Genomic DNA, 9,662 nt, shown 5'->3' with positions numbered 1-9,662 from the left:
CGCAAAACAAAAAATCTCTGTGCTATTATTGCAGGTGTATCACAAGAAAGGTTTAAATCATGAATCGGCAGAGGCCATCTATCATCAGAACTTCACATTAGCACAAACATACAAACACTTGATACTGCAGCGCGTTTCACCGGCTTTACCATAGCAACAGTACTGTTGTATTTATAAGCCGCTCATTGGTGAAATTAAAGTGGACTGGCAGCAGTCCAGCTAAATGCATCCATGGTTTGAGAAAAAACACCCTGAACAGCAGCTGGCAGACTCGGGAATCATTGAGGTGAGAGTCCTTGATAAGACCTTCTGAGGACTGTCCAGTTGTCCAAACCAAGTCAGAGGCCATCTTGGTCACACCCGTAGGCAACTATTTCTGTTCAAGTACAGTTACTTTTATTTTAAAAGGGGAATTATGAAATATCTACAACAGTTTTTCAAGCTTTGTTGATTTGGTAAACATAAATAGCCAGTTCTGTATAGCTTGAATCAGCTAAATGCACATTTTCATGCCAAAAACGATGATCCTCTTAAGGCGAGACACTACAGGTGAATAGGGTAAAAATTTTAACTACCAGATATCACCATGAAACTTTCCCACTTGATTACCTACATTAAGATGATAAAAAAATGTATTACTAGTTTTCTATAATTTAATGTTTAAATATGCAAATTAGGCAATATCTAATTAAATATGTGCTATTTTGCATATATTTTAAAAAACGAAATCTAAGTATTGGATAAAGCCAGGTTAAAAATAATTTTTTCATTGTGTTCACATATTAGATGGGAAAAAAATTACAGAGGGATTTATGGATATCTACTTTTGTTATCCTGTAAATCAGAATATACTGTCAATAGCCTTAAAAAAAATATTTTCGCCATGTTTTTTTGAATAAAATGTTATATAAATCAGGCTAGGAATAATATATTTACAAATCCCTCTGTAAATGTCTTCATAATATAACTAGGTACAAGACTGGAAAGTTTGGTGTATATAGGTGCTACTGAAGTGGAGATTTCGTACTTGGAGTATGAGAGAAAGGTCATTTTGAGAAAACGGGCTTTAAAGATTTATCATCAGCCAATGAGATTGCGCATTCAGCCCTTTTACTTTCACGATTGGTTGCTGATAAAAAGGAAATGACCATATTTGGATCCGACAGCATTGTACAGAAGAGAGAGAGCTATCCAGCCGTGCGTGTGATGACAGGAAGAAGACAGAGATCGCGGAGCAGCGGGAGGATTAAGAACGCCAACTTTTGTTGAATTTATGAGAAATCTACAGACGCGAACAGACAAAGTGTAGTAAAATAAATACCTAAATGTGTATTTCGGACTTTTTTTCACCACAAGTCTGAAAGAAGACATGTTATTGAAGACAAATATCCAAAGATCTCAAAATTGACCAGTAAAAAAAAAACGATGTTTTTGCCTGCCGTGTCTCGCCTTAAGAGAGACTCCCCTCGTTTATACCAGTGGTTTTCAAACTTTTGCAAGAGCGACCCTTTTTTTTTTTTTTTTTTTTTTACGCGACCCATAGGCCTATATAGGCCTATTCTTAAGCCTTTTCTTAACAACCGCTTTTGATGATGCACGTGCAGTGGCTTATCCGTGACGCGATCGCAACGCAAAGTTGATTCTGCACTCTTTTGATCTAGCTAAAGCTACAGGGATGCTAATTAACCGGTTAACCATTAACCATTGTAAGAATTTTAACCAATTAATATAGCCTACTATCGTTTGATGTATGCTTAAATTCACTAAAAATATTCCACAACAAATCCTTTAAATTGAATGATATTCAGAACAAAACAAGAATGAAAAAAAATCTATAAACAAGCCAAAACTAAATAATTTCGTAGGGCTCACCTAACTCTCATTCGAATAATTTTTTTTTTCATATTCGCGATTTATTTGGATGCTAAACTATTATTTATTATAGGCTTCTAAGAAAAAATGAAAATGATTATCCCCCCAAATTTTAAATATTTATTAGGCTTCAAAAAATATAAAAACTTTTAATTTAAGTGAACTTAAAACAAACCTTACATAAACCCATTGTAAATGTCATATTTACCTGTGCCTTTCCTGTCTAACAGATATGAAATATACAGAAATTGGATAAGGTTATCAAAACATTACGCACTGCATAAATTATAAACTAATTATAGAGAAATCCGTATTAAACCCAGATAGCAATGAGTCGGCGGCCCACCGTCGGCGCTCCGGCGGCAGTAGAAGCGGCAGAACGGCGACATCGCAAACACGTTGGACGGCGCACCGCCGGCGGCAGCCGCTTTTTAAAAGCGGCAGCCGCCTTCCTACCGCCTTCGTTCCGCGGCCGGCCCGCGGGCCAACCGCCGTCCCGCCGCCTTTATATTGAAGGCGGCCCTTCCGCGGCCCGCCGGAGGCAAGCGCTATTTTCGAGCGATCTGCCGCCGCTTATTCTGGCTATATATAATATTTAATATTTATAGCATGCAGTTTATCAAGAATAATGATTGCTCAAACCAGACAAATATCCATTTGGCATTTTTATTCCACATTTCAAAGTACATTAACTGTCATTTAAACAAGATGTGTCAGATCACTGAAACATAACAGAAAAATAAATAAATCAATATACTAACATGCAGGTTTCTTATTAAATTTTGGTAAAACAAAAAACAAAAAATAGCCTTACAAGCAAATTACAACTCTTACAATAATTGTTCATATAAAGAGGACAGCTCTAGGGTGAAAAAAATTACCTGTAAACATTATGACAAGTAAAGAGAATACTTGATACAAAATAATGTGCAGGATACCAAATAAATCAAAGTATGACATCACATTTACAAGCCATTTCTAACAATAGGTTAAGTGGTAGGAGTAGAATAGACCATTATAGCTGCAATGCTGACCTGTGGCACAAGGACTTACAAGCATTATTTGAAAAAAGAAAAAAAAGAAAGTAATTTCCACAGTTAGTGAGTATAGTGTGACACTTCTGACTTCTTTAGGGGTCTTGATGTTACTGACTGCAAGATAAAGAAAGGATTCCAGTTGTCAGTGATTCTGGGGTGTCAGTAGTCAGCCTAAGTGGTCGGCTGTGGGTCCCTCTCAGCTGTGCGGTGCCTTTTTCTGCCTTTACGGTCAGATGCTCCTTTCAGGTAACGCGAAACGTTAACCTAGACCGCTTCATCAGTGGCATCCTGGGTTGCCAGGTTCTTCCGGATGGCTAATTTAGAAAATACAGATCTGTCATTTCATTTGAATTGCATGAGGCCATACACATCTACTTAAATATAATAATAAAAATATCCAACTTACTTTGAACAATGGTCTAAAGCAGTGGTTCTCAATTCCAGTCCTCGTGACCCACTGCTCTGCACATTTTGTATGTCTCCCTTATTTAACAGACCTGAACCAGATCATCAGCTCATTAGGAGAGACTCCATGAACTGAACTGAGTGTGTCAGATAAGAGAGACATACAAAAAGTGCAGAGCAGTGGGTCACGAGGACTGGAATTGAGAACCACTGGTCTAAAGGAACATGTCTCTAAAACATGCTTTATCCCCTACACCAAGCTGAAAATCCAAAAAAGTGTTACAAATTACATTTCTCTGAAGCTTCTCATAAATAAATAAAAAATGTGAAAGGCTAAGGATTCAGACTGTAATATATGCAGTTTACAATCTTAAATTTTACTTTTTAGATTACTCTATGGCGTTATAATCAGCAAACTTACAAATTGTTCCTGGAGCTTTTTATCCTGCTTCAAACTGTTGTCAAGACACTGCAAATCTTCCTGGGTGTGTAGGGGGAGTAACAGATCCCCTGACAGGGATAACTCCAACAGACACAATATCACCAAACTCTGCAAGACGTCACAGCATAAGGGTCTGATCTGCACCTACAGGGTTTCCCAGAATAAAATAGTCAGTCCTGGTCCCTCAACTACTAAACTATAACATTTATATCTAGGTCTACTACATGTACAGGTAGCCCCAGTGGGAATTAAACCAACAACCACAGGTGCTGTTTGCAAGTTGTACCTGATTGCCCAGTGCAAGCAAACGTCTTCAACATTGTTTGTTGAACTTGCTTCACCTGCTCTTGAAGTAAGCCGCTGTCATCCGAAGCTACAAAATGAAAGGCATATGGTAATTTTGGACTTACATCACACACAAAAAAGTACAATTTAAGAAACAGTGCAAGTTCTCACCTGCTCGTGCATTGCTTTCCCTCAGGGCTTGGTTCTACATTTTAAAAATAAAACAAACAACTAAAGGCACTATTTGCAATACTGTTAAAACACTGGACATTAAGACATAGGGCTAGAATATACCTTCACAGCTGAAAACTTCATGCTTGACACGAGATGCCATTGGAGTACAAGGGCCAACAATAGAGCAATGACTTTCTCCCTCCTATTGATAATCATTGACATGTAAAAATATGTTTGAAGTTATTGCATACATTTAATGAATTGGACTTAAATGTAACACTTAGTTAAGCGCAACGTATTACATACCTCCAGAGTTTTCACCCATATGCTGCCAGGGTAAATTTGCTGCCGGGGGTGTAAAGCTTAATACTTGATGAGCTGGGGGAGCAAACATAACAGCTTTAATTTCAATGCAGAGTATTGCATATTGAGTAATGAAACAATAATTGAACTGTGCAAAGCTAATGGAATGTACAACACACCTCAACACCTTTCATCCAGAAACTGCTGCAGCGAATCCCATCAAGTGTCCTAGTGAAAAACAGATTATGATTAAAGGATTCATCATCTTAAAGTCAGCATGAAATCAAATTTTACAATTTGTATTTTTATATGTAATATTGTAGTGTTTATGTAAATGATTCATCTGTGCACTTCATTTTTTATTCATGTACCCTTATAATATTTAATCAAATACGTTACCCTTCCCTCCCCCCTCGAAACGACTTCTCTTCCGGTCATGTGCAATGGCGTGAGGGCGTAGCAACTCCCCTCAAACCATTAGTCTGCTATGAGCAGAGATGGAGAGGAGGAGCGCTAGAGTAAAACCCTGCTCCTCTATTCAATATTCCCTTTCACTTGGAAATACGTCACAACACTGGAGAAAAGTCGTTTGTAACTTCCAGTTCATGCCAACTTTAAATAGAAGCAATAGTTTCCAAGACAAAAAAACTTCACAAATAACATCACTTACTTGTACTCAAACTCTTGGCGGATTCTGGATTACTGGGGAGAAACCTGGTTCTAAGAAAGAGGAAACAGAAATTTGATGATAATAATAATAATAATGAATGAAAGATTCCGCTATCCACAATAAACAGACAAATAAATTACACAGATGAAATAAAGGAAAATCAAATGTACAAGTCAGACCCATTTACCTGCTCCCTTCATGGACTTAAAGTGATGTTTCTCCCAGGTGCTGTGTGGAGGTGTGCAGCGGATGGCTAAATTGTGCCTTTGTCTTTTTTGCGGAGGTTAAATGGGGGCCAATGGCACATGCCCTTCGCTGAGCCACTCTTGTGGAACCACTGCAAATGGCAGATCCTGCTTGTTGATAAACTGAACAATGTGAAGCATCTAAAATAGAAGACACATTAGCATAAAGTATACTTTTTGATAAAAAAAATTTCAGGCAAAATCAACAACATTAAAATGCTCACACCTTCGAAAAAGCAGTAATTTTCACAAGTGGATCAACAGAAAACCATGTTCAGACAAACAAAATCATATAAACAACCTACATAGTTATTTTTGTAAGAAAACACCAAAAGTTAAACTAGTCTTTCTAGATGTAAAGTTTGGCTACCTACTGTAGCTAGATACATTTAACATGTAACGTTAGAACATGCTTGAACTCAGTGTGTAAAAAAGGTGAAACAGCATGTGGTAGCGAACACTGTAATCTAGACTAGCAGCATAATCATGTTTAGTTAGAAAACAACACAAGTTATACTGATCAGTCTTTCTTGTCGTGAAGATTTTGCTAACGTTACCATTCCCACCGTAGTTCAGGAACTGTAACGTTACGTTAGTTAATTCGACTGACCAATACTATCTTAAACCACATGTACTCACACTTGTATAAACATACATAACAGTTAAACATACTTAGAAGAAGAAAAAAACTCAACGCCAGGAAGAAACCAAGTAACGTTAGCCTAGCTATGGCAGAAGCATGGCGGAAACTTTGCAAACAAGGCTAACTTACTTTAGCTTGACTAGTTAGGCAAGAACAGATTTTAAGAAGAAGAACTAAAAACAATGTCAAAAATGAACATATGCGTTAAACAAAAAGGAAAAATGTACTTACTTAAAAGATCGTATCTTCCCTCTCTCCAAATACTGAAACCGTGTGACGAGACGAGTAAATCTGCTTCAGTTTTTTAGATGCTGCCCCTCTCGACCGGTGGAGGTACTTCTCTGTTTGTGCTTTAACACTTTCTTAAACATTTGTACAGGTCGCAAAACTCGCAATTGCAAACTGCAAAGTAATTCCTTATACATGTAAAAGGTAAAATAAATTAAAAATTGAGCTTGTAAAACAATGAAAGACATAACCACAATTTCCTGGAGTGACAGAGAGACAAAATATTTATAAATATTTCACTTTATCCTTCAGGTCAAAACAGGGATTTTCATGTTTCTCATAGACATTACCATGGTTGCAAATTAATAAAAAAAATATAAAGCAAACCCAAGATTTTGGCCAAGTTGCAGATGTCTTTCACTGTTCACTGATTTCAAGCATTGGTGAAAAATCTAACTTCATCCATTTATTCTGCTAAATTGTTCATACCATGAATGAAATATTTATTTTAAAAACTAATCAGAATCAGAAAGATATTTATTGCCAAGTAAGTTTTACAAAAGGAATTCTTTTTGGTCTATTGGTGCATCTCAAATTGTGCATAAATCAAAGAAATGTAAAGAATTGTCACCTTAAGTGAATAAAATAATTCTATATATTTTACATATTATCGCTTCAGAGTTTCAAAGTAATTTAAATGTAATTTCCTAAACCTTATCATGGAATCAGAGTCAAATCTGTTATAACCCCTAATGGCTTTGGAGCAACAACAAAAATGTATATAATTCACATAATAATTATAATCGCTTTAAATGTGAAAAGTAGTTAAGATGCTGTCAGTTTCACTCATGGCTGGTCGATTTCAAAGCGGCTTGCCGCCAGCCGGCCGCGGTTCATTTAGACGGCGGCAACCGCCAGAGAGAATGAAGTCGGCGGCCCGGCGGCTGTTCGCCGGCGGCATCTCGCAAGAAATGGGAGTGACGTATTCGGCGGCAAACGCTTCATCGCCGCCAGCGGGACGCACCTATAGCCGACAGCTTGGGGCCGGCGGCAAAAAGAAGCCGTGCCGATATTTTTTGCTATCTGGGAAGCTACACGCATTCTTTAGTCAAGAGCTGTAAGTAATTTTCTCCGAGAATTAGCTGCTGCCACTTTAGGACCAGCCACAGCTGACGATCTCACGCATCCCATTCTCTCACTACTCTTTACTTTCATTTGAGATTTTATTTAACTCATTTAAGACTGTTCTTGTGAGGATACTCGACAAAACGGACATTTTGGCATACATGTGTGTTGTTCGTTCTAGCGCGAAAGAGAACTTGATACTGGCGCGCGTCTATCTGTGGGTTGTGTGTGTGGTGTGTGTGTGTGTGTGTGTGTGTGTCAGGAGGACATTCACTGACAGCGCGTTCTCTTTTGTCTTGTCGCGCATGAATGGTTTAAAAGCATTTGCATGAATAAGAGCGAGATCATATAACGATAGCTTAGTCACCTGTTGTTGTTTCTGACGTTTCATCGCCTGTGCCGCAACCGCGATACCACGGAGGAGCAGGACCGAGCCTATGTCGATGCGCGCGCGTCCGCGTCCGGGAACATTGCGTGCCGTCTCGGTTTCCTTTCTGTCAACTTGTTTGTGAGGCGCCGCGAACCAAACTCAGTTGTTTAAATAGCCATATTTCGCGTGTTTCTTTTATATAGGCCTATAGACTATGATTTTATGAAAACAAATTTTGTTTTTTAATTTAATTATATTTTCCTTAAATCATCCTGGCGACCCATTTTTTAAGTCTCGCGACCCACCCGAGGGTCGCGACCCAGGGTTTGAAAACCACTGGTTTATACTGTGAAAAATGCTCTTTTTTTCCCCTACGAACACTTAGAGTGCTATTAAATTCAAAAGTTACAATTCAAAAGAAATTTATTTTTGTATTCATCAGGGATGCATTAAGTCAGAAGTGAATGTAAAGGGTTTTATAGTGTTACAAAAGATTTAAGCTTAAAGCTACACTGTTATGGAGGACCAAACCTGCAGAAATTAAAAATGAATAGATAAATAAATAAATAGATAAATAGATAAATAAATGTGATAAATAGATAAATAAATGTGATAATAGGAAAAGAAAGAAAGAAATAAACGACTTGATAAAATAAATATGATTCATTTTTAATCAATTCATTTTTGTATTATTTTTCCCCTTAATGTATTATTTTCTGCTTTTATACATTTTTAAATGTTTTAAAAATCGTTTTAACTTTTATTTATTCGTTAATTATTTATTTATTTATTTTTATATTTATTCTTACATTTATTGTTTAGATTTATTTATTTATGCATTCATTTATTTATAGATTTATTTATTTCCACATGTATTTATTTTTAGATTTATTTATTTATTGATTCATTTCTTTTTACATTTCTTTGTGTAACATGGAAATGAGGAAGGCGGTCCTTGTGTGCATCATTGGTTGAGAGCGGTTGAGAGCTCACGAATAGAATCGTCAGGCTTAGCTAATAGAGAGGAGATTTTTCAACAAAAAAAATGGCGGCAAGAAATTATTCGTTGTCCAGTTTGCTACGGGATGTGGCAGATTAGCTGGAGAATTGTAAGTAATTTTCACCTAATCGCATTATGCCGAAATATTTTGTAGCGTCAACTATTTTTCCAGAAATAATAACACGAAGCTGAAACTACTTATGTGATCCCTCTCAGCATCGTCGTCGTCATCGAGTGTGGAACCGTCGGCATCGACGTCAGACGCTGGGTTTATGACACCCAGACACCCAGTGGATGGTTGGTTTTCAATTACCTGTATATTTCAAATTACCTGTATGTAAGCAGCACACAGTGCAGTGTTGATGTTAAAACTGTGTTGTTACAATGTTTAAAGTGGCTGACAATAAATATTCTTATTATAAATAAAACTGCCTGGTTTTTTGAGCTGTGCATAACTGTAGCTGAATAGTTAGGCCTACTACGCTACTGTATTTTAATATTGGTCATTATGGTGGTACTTGGAGAGCCAAATATTTTCTGAGGTGGTACTTGGTGTAAAAAGTTTGAGAACCACTGCTCTAGCTATTTGTAAAACGTCCGCCATAGTACACACCTCTCACCACCACCCGACGTCACTACAAAGCCAGAGTAATCGAGCAAGCCTCAATCAACGATGAACCAATGGTAAGCAAGACCAACCCACCTAATTATCATACAAGACAAAGAAATGTAAAAATAAATGAATCAATAAATAAATAAATCTATAAATAAATGAATGCATAAATACATAAATATAAACAATAAATGTAAGAATAAATATAAAAATAAATAAATAAATAATAAACGAATAAATAAAAGTTAAA

At 36.9% G+C, this 9,662-nt stretch overlaps 1 long non-coding RNA gene across 3 annotated transcripts; it reads right to left on the bottom strand.

The window, feature by feature from the left end:
• Positions 1-2,524: 2,524 nt before the first annotated feature.
• LOC309490454 lies at positions 2,525-7,390 on the bottom strand. 3 transcript variants are annotated; one of them, XR_014202687.1, is made up of 11 exons: positions 6,308-7,390; positions 5,376-5,574; positions 5,189-5,238; positions 4,698-4,746; positions 4,522-4,593; positions 4,336-4,417; positions 4,213-4,246; positions 4,043-4,129; positions 3,736-3,900; positions 3,316-3,574; positions 2,525-3,223 (listed from the first exon to the last, which is right to left on the bottom strand). It is a non-coding gene; the product is annotated as an uncharacterized lncRNA (long non-coding RNA). The 3 variants fall into 3 exon arrangements; XR_014202688.1 differs by lacking the exons at positions 5,376-5,574; positions 6,308-7,390 and having other exon boundaries at positions 5,189-5,360; XR_014202689.1 differs by lacking the exons at positions 3,316-3,574; positions 5,376-5,574; positions 6,308-7,390 and having other exon boundaries at positions 5,189-5,354.
• Between the last annotated feature and the right edge of the window lie 2,272 nt (positions 7,391-9,662).

Source organism: Leuciscus leuciscus, assembly GCF_965113295.1.
Source record: "Leuciscus leuciscus genome assembly, chromosome: 2".
Classification (NCBI taxonomy): domain Eukaryota; kingdom Metazoa; phylum Chordata; class Actinopteri; order Cypriniformes; family Leuciscidae; genus Leuciscus; species Leuciscus leuciscus.
Note: the sequence above shows the minus strand (reverse complement) of the source record. Positions and strands in the feature narration are given on the sequence as shown.